Consider the following 16,270-nt stretch of genomic DNA (forward strand, 5'->3'; position numbering starts at 1 on the left):
CTTTCTGGTATGCTATGGTATGCTTTTGAGCTGAGATTTGAGCTCTATTGCATTGATCTTGGCTGTAATTACATGCCTTGGTTACTTTAGGGGCTTATGTGTAGTTACGAGCTTGAAGAATCTATTGGGTTTTATGCTCCCCGCTTATCCTTCATGTATCTTGGATACTCAAATGTCATATACTTGATGTTTTGAGCTTGCATTACTCAATTGGCATTTGATTTTGCTCCAATGGAAGTTACCTACACTACTTTGGATATTCCATAGAGCTTTGGATGTATACAATTAAGCTTGATCTTACTCACACTGAGATTACCGTGGGACACTTACTTCATATATATAATCTCTTGATATGTATTGGATGCAACCCTACAATGGGCTAATTCGATCACTTACTTTGGACTTAGCACTTATGTTTGTCAGTGTGTTATCGATGATATTTATATGCTTTTGGGTTATGTATTAAGCTTTTCTCAATGGGTGTAGTTCTCTTCTCTTTGCCCTAAGATCTCCTATATCTATGATGTCTATGTTTGTTGCATATCTGGTTAGTGACACACTATAATTGTGACAACTTTCAATGCCGATTGTTCCTATTCTTTTTTTCTTCATTGCTCACAATTGGGCATACTACTACTGTTTATTATAGCAGTGTGTTATTTTAGGTTTATGCATTCTATGTAAGGGTAGTTACTTGGATTTGATTACAATTTGTGGGCAGCTCACCATTTTGGCAATTCATCTTGCTTAGCCCTTGATTTGGTTATGATTTTAGGACTATTTTACTATCATTTACACCAACCTATTTATCTTGGATTGTGCTTTCATCTCTTGCATTATGGCTACTGGATCAAATGTTCTAGAAGCTCATAAGAATTAAGGATAGTTCTAATTTAAAAATTCCACGAAGTGTAGTTTATACCATCTAACTTACCTTCACTCAAGGTTGGTGGATGAATCCTCATTGTTTGAATTGTCGGTATAGCACCACCTCTATGTCTTTTCCATCATTTTCTTTCTTCAATTGTCTTCATCATCTCAAATTGAGAGAGAGAGAGAGAGAGAGAGAGAGAGAGAGAGAGAGGGAGAGGGAGGGAGGGAGGTTTGTTTTATCTCCCCTCCCACTTTTCCTACTACCATTTTTTGGAGCTTACGTGACCTTCAACTTACATGCTCTATCCTTTCTCCATTCATCAAGATTGTCAATGAGTTGAGATGGCTACTTAACCTTACCAATGACTACCAAGAGCATATTAAATCGTTCTTTCGATTAGATTAATCAAAAGCAAAGCAACTAGCACCAAGCACCAAGCATGCTCTTGTTTTACTTTATGAGAAGGGTGTCCTTGTGACATTAAGGTTGCACTCATGGGGAGGTCAAGAATACTTTGCTTTCTTCTTGAATGTGGAGAGAATTTACGACCAAGAAAATTTTTATGTGGAGAGAGAGTGGAGTTTACCACCAAGTGGTGGAACTGTGTGTGTGTGTGTGTGTGTGTGTGTGTGTGTGTGTGTGTGTGTGTGTGTGTGTGTGTGTGTGTGTGTGTGTGTGTGTGTGTGTGTGTGTGTGTGTGTGCGCGTGCGCGCGCGCGCGCGTGGGCGCACGCATGCACACACACGTGTGCAAGCACACATGCACATGTGCATGACTCTTGGATACTTTTGTCTAGGCTCAAAGCATCTATAGTAAACATGTTAACATTGGTTGGGAAAGAACCCAATTGAGCCTTACCATTTTCTAAGTCCTCTACAATGCTATATCTATTTGTTATGGTTTCTTATATCCATCTTCCATGACTGGATTGAATTGTGGTTCTTGGTAGCAGTCAAGATATGTTTGCCTTGTTGATCAATCATGATGCACATGTTTTCATTGCAAGATTTCATATGAATTACATGTTTCTTGCCTTCATTTAAGTTTATAAATTACAATTTTGTTAAATGTTAAAACATCTTGAGTATTAAAAAGCTCAATATGCAAACTGAATGTGAATTTTATATATATATATATATATATATATATATATAATAATGTCAAAATATCTTGAATTTTAAAACTCAATATATAGTCTTGATGTGAATTATAAAAAAGATTAAAAATTATAGTTCATAAACATAAGTATGTTAATATAATGTGTTTAAATAAAATGCTACTTTGGAAAGTTATATTGTAAAGTTCAATTCAAAGTTATTAGAGCAAAGCCATGTTGTAGCTTAGCTTTGGGATTTTGAAAATACTAAATTCTCACTAGATTTTGGAGGTTTAAATATATATTTTTATATGTCAATGCATGTTTCTTTAGTAAAGATACAAAGTTACACCTTAATACTTCGTACATAACATATCTAGGTTGTTTTATTATAAATAATCAGAGCAAATATTTGGGGTCTCGCAATATTGGTTTCACCACCCATTACTCTCATGGATGTTTGCTCAACAATATTGAGTAGTTCATATGCAAGCCTTACAACCAAAATAAGATACCTTTGTGTGAACTCTCTTTCCACACATGAATTGTATCTTAGGACACAAGTGCCCTAACTATTACTAACACTAGTGTGACGCACCGGCCTAATACCAAGTACCAAGAGAATCTAGGCATGGAGCATCTAGTCATGATTACACATCAAGAAAGCATATCCATCAACTACAAGTTTTGTTAACACATTCATTTATGCATAGATTTTGGTGTGAATGTATGCTAGAAAAAGAATGTGTAATAGGCATAGAAGGCTCTTTCTTCTTCTCTTGCCATCTTCCTCCTTTTACTTGTCAACACCTAATGTTTCCTCACAGAAAGATTGTCCAAAATCAACTTTCAACTGGGAATCGCCATTTACTTTATCATTTCCTTCAATATGCACAACAAGAATTGATCACCATCACACTAGATATAGACTTATTCCTTTTGATCTGTTGTTTTTAATGTAGCAACAAACTTGCTAGCCTTTTAAATGAGACTAGATTCAAATTACCATGCATATCAAAGTATGCAATATACGAAAGGACTGACATTCAGAATGCCACAATTTACAAAATCATTTCTGATATGAATGGTAATCTGAATCTAGTCTCATTTAAAAGGCTAGATTGATGAAGCCATTTCTAATACCAAATGTTAGATCTTTTATGCAACTCTTGAATGCAATACAAAATGAACAAAAGGTTTATACTTAGCAATAGAATAAATAGAGTGCACAAAAAACTTAGCTACTCAAAATTGTATAAATTGCTTATTGAAACATTAGTTCTAGATGTACAAAGAACTTTGCTACACACTACCTTGTCACAAGTGCAAATATTGAGCAAATGACGTTAATAGAATAATAGTGAAGAGGGTAAGGCGTCATCTACATGCATGAGTTTGTATGGATGGGAATTAATATGATAGGGTTATGTAAGTGTTTATCACACTGTCTGCACATGACCATGTGCATGTCTATATATATATATATATATATATATATATATATATATATATATATATATATATATATATATATATATATATATATATATAGAGAGAGAGAGAGAGAGAGAGAGAGAGTGTGTGTGTGTGTGTGTGTGTGTGTGTGTGTTAATGTATCTAAAAGGCCAATGTGCCCCACAAGACCAAAGCAATACATACAATGAAAGTGTGTTTCTCATCTGGAATGAGAAAATATGAAAAACATGCCTATAAGACTAAAAAGTAAAATAGTGTCCTATAAAAAGAAAACCTATCGATGATCTAAAAGTAAAAGTATAAAAAGGAAACTCTCCATCAATCATATGTTTGTCCTTTACGGAGATGTATCTCTGCATGGCTGCGGCATCTCGACATTTATCTCATGTGGCACTCAATGATGGCTCTAATTTGTCTATAGTATAAAAATTACATGGTACAACAAACAAAATCTGAGCAAGGAGTAGAGAACACACAGAAAATATGAGAAGAACATAAACTACTTTAATTTCAAACAAATTGATACAAAGATGGCTCCGTCCACTCGTTCGCTTCCACTGAAGCTTATATGGTGATCCAAGTAGATGATAAGTGAAGAGCTTCACAGATAGCTAGAAGAACTCTAACTAGGTGAAATATAGATACTTCCTTTTATAGCCTCGAAAAGCAATCTAATTGGCCTATCAGACCATATTATGAACCTTCCCTAGTCAATCAAGGAATATTCCCTTTATATGAGCTAAGGACGCTACCTCCATGACCCCTCTCAAATGGGCCATTAGCCCCATTGAGACCCCCAACCAAGGGCTGCTTCTACGGCCCCAAGACCCCAAAATAGACATCCATGATAACTCCCATACCCTACAACTTGATGTATTATTCCTCGAGTTGCTACCAGCGTAACACCTCTATCTAACCCAAAGGCTAGATCCATAAAGATCACATTTTTACCATCCAATCACATAGACCTCATTTGACATATAAGTCATGACCCAACCCAATGTTTGTACTCACACATGGCTTCTCCTCATAATGGGGGCCTTACAACTTAAAGCACCATGGATCATTAGTAGCACCTTACGAGAGTGGGACATTAAGCATATCTAATAGTATGGATATTTAAGCCTTTATCCAAGTGGACGTGGACACTTAGACTAGCTGAGTGCCATTGCTCATCCAAAGAAACATATACAGAAAATGAGGTCCAATGATGATATACTCCTATAGGCTGTGTAGCAATAGTAGTGGTATGTGCCATACTCAATCGTGTAGCAGTGAAAAAGTCAGTGCTGACCACTCTCTATCTATATGAGCCTCGCAAGCTATGGGAACCTCCTACTACATAGAATAGCTACTCTGTGTTGAGATGGCAAGCTCAATATGTGCAAATATTGATGATGGACCACCTGGCTAGATTGGTCTGCATGTCTATATTTAGCACATTGGTAGCCATTATGATCCCCACATGGCCTCTAACTTATCACTTATTATATTTAGTTTGTTGCATCTACCTACAGCTGGCATAGTTATAGTGTTAGTCGACTAGTATAGTCAGTTATGCACTATTTGACTTTGTAGGTCACTTTCCTTTATCTTGTATCTAATCTATATTTTTTTACATTGTATTGTGTTTGGAAGAAGAAGAAGAAGAAACCAACAAGAAAACATTTTGGCTTCCATCTCTCTTCTTGTATTCTTGAGTGAGCTTCATCTTGTGTGTATGGTGTGTGTTTGGTGCAGTAGCTCAAGCAAGTCCCCCCACCACACAATTCGTGAGTAAGCTTCATCTTGTGTGTATAGTGTGTGTTTGGCATAGCAACTAAAGAAAGTCCCCCCCCACCATGCAATTCTTGACATGGTATTAGGGCAGGGCTACTGAGAGAGACTGGAAGGTTGAAGTAAAGGAGATAGAGCATGTGGAGGAACTGTAAGCATGGCAGAGAAACAATCTCAAATTCCTGTGAGATTTGGTGTGTAAGTAGAGCACTGTATATTCTGCAAATTTTTCATTTAGGACTCTCCCTTTGGCTATATCGGCTACTAAAAGTAGGTGCACAAGTTACAGATTTCAAATCTGTAAGTTTTGAGATATTTGTCAAGAAGCAAGCATAAGTTTTATTTGCAAACAGGTTGCAAATTACATGTATTGTTGAGCAATCAGTAAAAAAGATTGCTTGGTATATTGCTATCTACTTGTTGTGAAAGGTTGCAAGAGACTTCCTTGTTTTTTTGCATCAATTTTTGTGATAATGGCAAAGAACAGTGAAAACCCTATTATTGAGAAGCTGCACAAGAGCAACCACCCATCATGGAAGTTCTATGTGACAAACTTCCTTATTGAAAAGGGCATTTATGAGTTCATTTCAAGTGAAGAAAAGGAGCCAAGGCTAAGTAATCTTGAAACTCACTGATGAATTAAAGGCATTGGAAGAATGGAGTGCAAAGGACCAAAAGGTGATATATTGGCTATCTACATTCATTGATAATACTATATTGGGTCATATCAAGAATGCAAAAACTTCACATACAACCACCCATCATGGAAGTTCTATGTGACAAACTTCCTTATTGAAAATGGCCTTTATGAGTTCATTTTAAGTGAAGAAAAGAAGCCAAAGCTAAGTAATCATGCAACTACACTGATGAATTAAAGGCATTGGAAGAATAGAATGCAAAGGACAAAAATGTGATGTATTGGCTATCTGCATTCATTGATAATACTATATTGGAACATATCAAGAAGGCAAAGGACAAAAAGGTGATGTATTGACTATTTGCATTCATTGATAATACTATGTTGGGACATATCAAGAATGCAAAAACTTCACATACAGCTTGGATAATTTTTCAGAACATATTTTCAGTAACTATAAAGGTACGAAAAGTTCAACTCAAGAAAGATTGAATACTTTATTTTGAAGAAAAGGAGCATTGTGTTAAATATGCTCAATGCCCCACCCTCATAAGGTGCCATCAATGATCCATGGTACTCAAAGTTGTAAGCCCCCCATTATGAGAAGAAGCCATATGTGAGCATGGATATTGGTTGAGTCCTGACTTGTATGTCAAATGAGGTCAATGTGACCAGATGGCAAAAAGATGACCGTTGTGGGTCTAATCTTTGGGTTAGATGGAGTATTTATGCTGGTAGCAACTCGAGACACATTGCATCGAGTTGCAAGGTAAGGGAGTTATTAGGGGCCCCTATTTTGGGGCTCAGGGGCCGTGGAAGCGGCCCTTGGCTGGGGGGTCCCAAGGGGTCCAGCAAGCCAACGGTAAAAAAGAATATTCCCTAGAATAATTCATGTCCGACTAGTGGAAGCTCATATGGTAGGCCGGTCAGGCCGACCTAACCGCCTTCGCTAGCTATAAAAGCTAAACCCCTTCATAGCCATCCATCATCTATCTTTCACCCAGTCAGAGTTGTTCCAACTAGCCTTAAGCTCTTCACCTATCTTCTGTCTAGATCGCCATCTAAGCTTCATAGTGGAAGCGCACTGGTGAACAGAGCCATCTTTGTATCAGTTGTTTGGAGCTAAAGAATTTTTTTAATTATCCTCTTATCTATCGTGTACTCTCTATCTCTTTCTCAGATTTTGTTTGTTGCATCGTGTAATTTTTACATGGTATCAGAGCCCAGGGGACTCTAGGGATCGAAGAGTACAAAAGAGGCAAAGGCTTCAACAGCAAAGAGGAATGATGTCGTCTTCCAAAAGTGGTTCAAACACTAAGGATTCGTCCACCAACCTTCAGCGAATGCAAGTTAGATGGTACAAACTATACCTTGTGGAAGTTCAAAATTACAACTATCCTTGATTCTTATGAGCTTTTGGAGACTGTGCCGAGGACTGATGCAGAACCATAGCCTACCCTCGACCCATCAAATTCTAGTGTGATAGTTTCTCTGAATGCAGATCTTCTATGAGCTTGGAAACTAAGGAATGCAGATGCATTGTATGCCTTAGTTACAAGTTGTTCTGAGAGTGTTCTAACTTTGATTCAACATACAACCAAAGCATCAAAGGTTTGGAATGCACTGAGGAGTCAGTATGAAATGCGAAACCAAGAAAGGATTCAAAACTTAGAGAATCAACTAGTAGTGGAGAAGCTTGTTGAAGGAGAGACAGTTGAAGCATTCATCGCTCGGATTAAGAATCTACGCGACCAGATGGGTAGCGCTGGGATACAAAAGACTAGCGAGGAGATAGCAAGGAGATGTCTTCGGATTTGTCCACAAAAGTTTGATGGACTAGTAACTACCCTTAATACTCAGATGAGACATCAAGCTTTGACTTTTGAGGAGTTTTGTGCATTATTCATGGAGGAGGAGTTGAGGTTGAAAGCTCGAGAAGGAAGCAACAATGGAGATGTTGAATTCTCTGCCAATGCAAAAGGCAAAGCTAGTTCCTCCACCAAAAATGATGGTGACAAAAAGAAGAAGGGGTAAGAAGAAGTTTCAAGGAGAGTGCTTCTGCTGCAAGAAGAAAGGACATGCAATCGCAGATTGTTGTGTCAAGAAGGAAAATGAAAAGAATGGTACCCTTAAAAGTAAAGGGAAAGAGATAGCCAATACAGTTGAAGCAAAGTTGAAGTTATTCATGGCGATCGTTGAGGAAGTGTGCTCCTCGGCGCAAGAAGAATCTACCACTAACTCATGGGTATTGGATAGTGAGGCCTCCCGTCACATGACCAACAATAAAGGTCTATACAATTCTATGCAGCCTCTACAAGAATCCATCACTGTGACGGTTAGAATACCCTGCTGCAAGCACAAGTACTATTTCTTTTGTTGCTGCAAATGGTGAAGTCAAGAAGCTTTAAGATGTGTTGTATGTTCCCAAAATTAGGAGAAATCTGTTATTAGTTTTGCTCCCATAACTGATCTTGGTCATGAAGTAAGGTTCAAGAAGATAGGTGCAAAAATTCTTGACAGTGCTGGAAAAGTTATTGTTGGCAAAGGAGAAAGAAGGAACAACATGTATAAGCTAAGTGCTCTTACAGCCACTGTTGGAGTGGGCATAAGTAAGCTTTGGCATGAAAGGTTTGGACACATCAAATTTGCACTATTGAAAAGGAGATGCACAAGCAAGGTATGGTTGCTCACTTACCTACAGTGATGATGACTGAATTGAAGGAACCATGTAAAGCTTGTACAATGGGCAAGCAATAGAGAAAGGCATTTTCACATGAAAGCAAGAATGGAGCATATGCTCCTCTAGAGTTGGTACATGCTGACTTGTGCGTTAAGATGCCTACACAAGCCTTTGGGGAATCTTCTTATATTATTTTGATTATCGACAACTACAGTAGGAAGATGTGGGTGTACTTCCTTCGTGATAAGGCTCAAGCTTTTGGTAAGTTTAAAGAATGGCTAAAACTTGTTGAGAATGAAATAGGGAAAAGAGATTGCCTAACCATTTTTGGGATGAAGTTGTTAATACTGCAGACTACATTCTTAATCGGAGCTACACAAAGGCTCTCAAGGGAAAAACACCTCATGAGGCTTACGCTGGTAATAAACCATCTGTCTCATATTTCAAAATTTTTGGATGTGAATGTTATCCACATGTTACAGATGAGAAGAGAAGCAAGTTAAAACCAAAAAGCAAAAAGTGTATCTTCTTAGGTTATAATGATGAGAAGAAGGCTTACAAATTATATGACCGAGAGACAAAGAAGATCATCACAAGCCGTGATGTGGTGTTCAAGGAGCTAGTGGATGACACTTGGGAACTAGTGGATCATCCCAGCAAAGTGAAAGGTTATTGGGGTAAAGTACAAGGCTGATGGTACCTTAGAAATGTACAAAGCCAAGCTGGTTGCCCAAGGATTTTCACAAGTTAAAGAGTTTGATTTTCAAGAGTCTTGTAGTGGCCGCCCACAAGTAGTGGCCAGTTTACCAAATGGATGTTAAGTCAACATTCTTAAATGGTGACCTCAAGGAGGAGGTGTACATGACTCAATCACCAGGGTTTGAGGCCTCCCATTCTGAGAACAAAGTGTGTAAGATGAAGAAGGCATTATATGTGCTGAAACAAATCCTGCAGAGCATGGTATCAGTGGGATAGATAAGTTTTTTTTAAGCTTAAACTTCAAAAGATGTGCCTCACATGCTAACTTGTATGTTTACATGGATGGTGAAAAGTCTGTAGTAGTGATTGTCCTATATGTGGACGACCTTCTTATTACATATGACTATGAAGATATGATCAACCAAACTCGAAAGGCTTTGAGTTCTGAGTTTGAAATGATAGACTTAGGCTTGTTGCACTATTTTTTGGGGATTCAAGTATGGCAAGAGCCAAGAAAGACCTTCATTCCTCAAAAGAAGTATGCATGGGAGATCTTGAAGGCATTTGGCATGACCGAGTACAAGGAGATAGCTACACCTATGGAGGTGAATGCAAAGTTATCCATTGAGGATACGTCAGCACTAGTAGACATTGGGAGGTATATGAGGTTGGTCGGCAGTTTGATCTACTTGTGTAACACCAAACCAAATATCAGTTTTGATGTTGATTTTTTGAGCAGGTTCTCAAACAAACCTCATGAGAGTCATTGGAAAGTTGGGATGCGGGTGCTCATATACTTGAAGGAAACTCTTGACTATGGTATCATATACAGTTCGAGAACTTCTCTTGTGGGGAATTGTGATGACTCAGATTGGGCAGGAGACAGTGATTCCAGGAAGTCGATTTCTCGATTATTGTTTCTCTTTGGGTTCAGGAATTTTCTCTTGGATTAGTAAGAAGCAGCCAATAGTGGCATTGTCTTCTACCGAAGCAGAGTACAATGCAGCTTGTTTTGCTACATGTGAAGCAGTATGGTTGAGAAGGATCCTATGGCATATGGAAGTGCATGATGAAGAACCAACTCTGCTGAGATGTGACAATCAAAGTTGCATCGCCATTGCTAAACATTCAGTGTTTCATACGCGCACCAAACATATAGAGATCTAGTATCACTATGTGGGTGATTTGATCGAGGATGGGATAGTGAAACTGGTCAACATAGGAGAATGGAGTGGATATCTTCATCAAAGCACTTACAAAGGATCTGCTTCAAGTTCACCTTTAGAGACTCGACATTGGGCTGAGAAGATAGTTCACATTGAGGGTGGGACAGAGGAGAATGGAGCGGATATCTTCACCAAAGCACTTACGAGGATCTACTTCAAGTTCATCTTCAGAGACTCGACATTGGGCCGAGAAGATAGTTCACACCTACAGGTGGACATTGAGGGGGGTGTTAGATATGCTCAATGCCCCACCCTCATAAGGTGCCACCAATGATCCATGGTGCTCAAAGTTATAAGGCCTCCATTATGAGGAGAAGCCATATGTGAGCTCTGGATATTGATTGAGTAATGACTTGTATGGCAGATGAGGTCGATGTGACCGAATGGCAAAATGGCGACCGTTATGGGTCTAATCTTTGAGTTAGACGGAGTAGTTAAGTTGGTAGCAACTTGAGGCACATTGCATCGAGTTGCAGGGTAAGGGAGTTATCAGAGGCTCCTATTTTGGGGTCCGAGGGGGATGCGAAAGTGACCCTTGGTTGGGGGATCCCAGGGGGACCAGCAGTCCCTCTAGTAGGGATCCGAGGACAACGCCCCGACCCGACGATAAAGGGAATATTCCATGGCCAACTAGTAGAGGCTCATATATGGTAGGTTAGTCAGGCCGATCTAACAACCTTTGCGGGCTATAAAAGCTAAACCCCTTCACAGCCATCCATCATCTAACTTTCAACCAGTCAAAGTTGTTCCAACTAGCCTTAAGCTATTCACCTATCTTCTGTCTAGATTGCCATCTAAGCTTCACAGTGGAAGCGCACAGGTGGATAGAGCCATCTTTGTATCAGTTGTTTGGAGCTAAAGATTTTTTTTTATCCTTCTCTTATTTGTTGTATACTCTCTATCTCTTTTTCAGATTCTATTTGCTGCACCGTGTAATTTTTACACATTGCAGATACTTTAGCAACGATTGATGAAATACCTAATGATGATTTGGTTTCATCTACTTTAGGTGGCCTTAATAATAAGAAGGCTTAGAAATCATTTGTTGCTTCTATATATGTACGGAAGTCATTTTCAGATTTTGATGAGTTTGTCTCTATTATGATTACCGAAGAGATTAATATGTAAGGTGAATCATCTAAAAGAAATGGTAAATAAGTCCAAGCATTTTACTCAAGTTCAAGAAAGAGACATGGCAGATTCTCTTCGAGAGGCCGTGGTATAGGACATGTTGGTGATAACTAGCAAAACATGTTAAATCAATAATTTAGCGAAATGCAAGTTTCAAGAGACCATGGAAATTTTAGAGGTAGGGAGAGCTCTAAAAAAAGAGGTGGATGATAAAACAAAGGTTCTAGCAATTTTGATATTGTTTGTCACTATTACGACAAAACATGACATATTGCAACTCATTGTTTATGTTAAGAAGTATGATATTTTTAATGGTAAATTGCAACAAGAAAACTATACATCATCTTTACAATAAAATGAAGACAAAAATAAGTGTTTGTTTGTTATACAACATATGATTAATGTTGTTACAAAGAAAGGGAACATATGATGATGTATGGTATGTTAATTCAGGTGCATCTAATCTTATGATCAGTCATGCTGAATGGTTTGGAGAGATGTAAGATTTACAAAATCTAGGTCATATGCAAATGAGTGATTATTCATATCATTCAATTTCACACACTAAAAGGATTCCCTTATCCTTGCATGATAGCCAAACAAAGAGTCTATCAAATGTATTACATGTGCTATCAATCATAAAGAATTTAGTATCTATCAAGCAAATGATAGAGCAAGGATTGCAAGTTCGATATAATGCAAAAGGTTATTTTATAGAAGACTTTAATAATAAGTACAAGTTAATCGCAAAATGAAGTAGAGTTGATCGCATTTTCACTTTAGATGTTGAAATTCCTACAATGAATATTGCTATGTATGCTAAAGGAGTGGTTGCAAACATTGAAATATGTCAAACGTATTGGACATGCAAATGTATAAATGTTGAAATTAATAGAGTCCAAGGGATTTGTTATAGGGTTACATGCTTTTAGAGTTGCAGAATTTTATAAAGTATGTGAAGCATGTCAATTTGATGTAATACAATATTTTTCGCATAATAGAGATATAAGTTAAAACATACTTGATATTGTATATACAGATGTTTGATAGCCTACACAAAATATATATCTCTTGGTGACAACAAATATTGTTATATTCATTGATAATTGTTCAAAAAAGTTATGGGTATATTTCATAAAGGAAAAGAGTGATGTATTTGAGCACTTTGAAACTTTCAAGACTGCAGTTGAAACAAAAACAAGCTTGAAAGTTAAGTGCTTGAGATCAAATTGAGAGGAATAGTTCCTCTCTAATGAGTTTAATGCATTCTTGAGGTATCATAAAATAAAGAGACAGTTTACTTGTAGGTATACTCCACAACAAAATTGAGTTGCAAAAAGAAAAAATAGGCATATTACAAAAGTTGCACAAGCATTGTGGTTGAAAAGAATATGTCAAAATATTTTTGGTCTAAAGCTATTCATACTGCTATCTATATTATGAACAAAACACCCACAACATCTACAATTCATGCAATTCATGGGATAATTCCCGAAGAATGTTTTACATGCAAGAAACCTTATGTATCACACTTGAAAGTGTTTGGTTATATTATATATATTCATATGTTAGATGAGCTGCGACGAAAGAAGCTTTATCCAAAGGTTTAAAAATGTATTTTATTAGATATTCTTTAGAGCAGAAAGGATATCATTGCTATAACCCTGTCACAAGTGAGTTCAAAGTATGGATTTTATTTTTTATGAGATGAGCAGTTGGTATGTATCTAGTGGTGATGCATTGAATGATGATGATTATATAAGTTATATGCAGAAAGAAAAGCAACAATCATAGAGCCTTGGTGAACTAGAAAGATCATTTGGTACTACATCTATAGTTAGCCCTTGATTTGGGAGACTAAGAAGTAGCCACGTATCTTCAAGTGGATCTACAAGCATTGCAAATAAAGATAAAGGAAAAAAAAAGTGTTTGATGGTAAAGATGTATCTACTAATCATTTGAAATTTGATGAGGATTCTACTGATTTGAAGAGTTTGGATGATGAGCTTGGTATTCCTTCAGTTAAGACACCACGTATACAAAGAGTACATGATAATGTAAAGACTCCATTAACTGATCCAACGATACATAAGTCTCATAGGATCAAATATCGTGTTAAAAGATTTGATTTTGAAAGTTAGCTCACCATTATACTTTTGGTAAATGTAGTTGCAGATATTGAACCCACTTGTTTTAAGAATGTTGTTGATCATGCTCATTGGGATGCAGTAATGGATTAGAAGATGGCTACATTGGATACCAATAAGACTTGGAATTTGACACCCTTATTTAAGGACAAAAAAGTTATTTGTTGTAAGTGGATTTACAAAATCAAACATAATGCAGATAGTTCAGTTAGCATATACAAGGCTAGACTGGTTGCAAAAGGCTATGCTCAAACATATAGCATAAATTATAAAAAGACATTCATCCTAGTTGCTAAGATAGCAATTATTAAATGTATAATTGCTTTGACAATAGCCAAAGGTTAAAATTTACAACAAATGGATGTCGGAAATATCTTCTTACATGGTAAATTACAAAAAAAGATGTGTATGGAATAACCAAATTATGATAATTTAAAGTATCCCACATACATATGCAAGTTAAAGAAAGTGCTTTATGGACTAAAGCAAGCATCTAGAGCATTAATTTTTACAAATGTCTAAAAAGTCTCATTTGGATGTAATTAGATATATATCAAGGTATATAAAGTCTACTTTACATTATGAACTTTTTTATGAGACAAGTAAAAATATACAATTATTTAAATATACAGATACATATTAGATTAATAGTGTATCAAAAAAAAGATCTACCAACGGATTCATGTTTTTCCTTAATAGTACAACAATTACGTAGAGCAACAAAAAAAACCTACAATTGCTTTATCGAGTATAAAGATACTACTATGACAGCATGTAAAGTGACATAACTACAAAAGTTATTAGGTGATTTGAATGTGTAAAGAGACGATCTAGTTACCATTCACTGTAATAACATGAGCAACATACAACTAGGTAAAACCCCAATGTTCCATGCTAAAACAAAACACATTGAGATACACTCACTTTATGAGAGACAATGTACTAGCAAAAGAGATTGACTTGGTATATGTCAACACACAAGATTAGATAGCTGACATTTTCACAAAGGCATTGGACACAAAGAAGCTTCAAAAATTTTGAATCTTACTTGGAATTACAGAGATATGATTAAGCTTGAGGAGTGTTGAGATGACAAGCTCAATACGTACAAATATTAATGATAAACCACTTGGCTAGATAGATCTACACATTTACACTTAGCACATCAATGGTCATTATAATCCTTACATGATCACTAACTTATCACTTATTATATTTAATACATTATATCTACGTACAACTAGCATAGTTATAACGTCAATCGACTAGTATAGTTAGTTATGCATTGTTTGACTTAGTATGCCACTTTTCTTTATGTTGTATCTTATCTATACTTTGTGTATATTATATTATATGTGAATGAAAAAAAACTAGCAAGAAAATATTATAACCTCCATCTCTCTTCTTGTATTCTTGAGTGAGCTTTCTCTTATGTATGGTGTGTGTTTGACACAATAGCTCAAGCAAATCCCTCCACTACATGATTCTTGGCATTGTACCTCTGAAGCTCCAAGAGGAAAAAACCCAAGCATCTCTTATCATCAAGTTGTATGATTCATCGCAAGGGTCCAAAACCCTCTCGAAACAAACTCTTTGTGTGTATGTGCGTGTGTGTGTGTGTGTGTGTGTGTGTGTGTGTGTGTGTGTGTGTGTGAGATTAAGGGGTCCCATGTGAGTGAAAATTACATCATCTTAGAGGGTTATGTGAGTATTTGTGTGAGTGTGTGTGTGTGTGTGTGTGGCTCTTAATAGGACAAAGTTACAAGTCTATAAGATAAAGTTTGTAAGATGTTCAAAGAGTGGGATTTGCACACACTTGCCTTCTACGCACCTTGGCATGCAAGCCTAAGTAGGAAATGTGTTTAGAGAGAGAGAGAGAGAGATGGGATTAAACAATTACATGTGGCCTATTGATCTTTACTTACATGGGTTCTAGCGCAAAGTTCTAGTATAGGTTTAGTTTGTGTGAAGCAATTGTATTATATAATTCTCTTTATAATTTAGTTTTCGTATAAGCCTTCAAGCAATTGCACCTTTTATTGTAAATGTAAGGGTTCCTCATCTCACTCTTTTGTGAAACCTTCATTTATAGCAGCATCTCCTTGATAAAGAGATCTAACTGCTCTAAAATTTTTATAGGAGTTACATGATATATGAGCTTTAACTATAAAAGAGGAATCATATAATTCAACTAATTGGGGGGGGGGGGGGGGGGGGATGTAAGGGCTTTGTAGCTATACCATGCCGTTGCTACCGATTGCACCTATATAGGGAGTAGTAGTGACTCAAAGCCCTGCCTTGTTTCCACTCTACGTGTGATTCCCTATACCCAGTGGTGAACCCTCTTATGTGCGGCGTCACGAGGGTGTAGTCCTGGGATGTGTCTATGTTGTCCCGCTTTTGGATTGAATAATACAAGAGTATACCTTGAGCTCATATCGTGTTACCTTTCTGTGCCGTGTTGAGTGCGTAACGAGTGCAGGTTTATCACAGAGGGGGGGGGGAAATGAATGGAGAACCCTTAAATG

This window comes from Lygodium microphyllum, chromosome 30 (genome assembly GCF_053477565.2).
Source record: "Lygodium microphyllum isolate KBCC chromosome 30, Lygodium_microphyllum_v1.1.10, whole genome shotgun sequence".
NCBI lineage: Eukaryota > Viridiplantae > Streptophyta > Polypodiopsida > Schizaeales > Lygodiaceae > Lygodium > Lygodium microphyllum.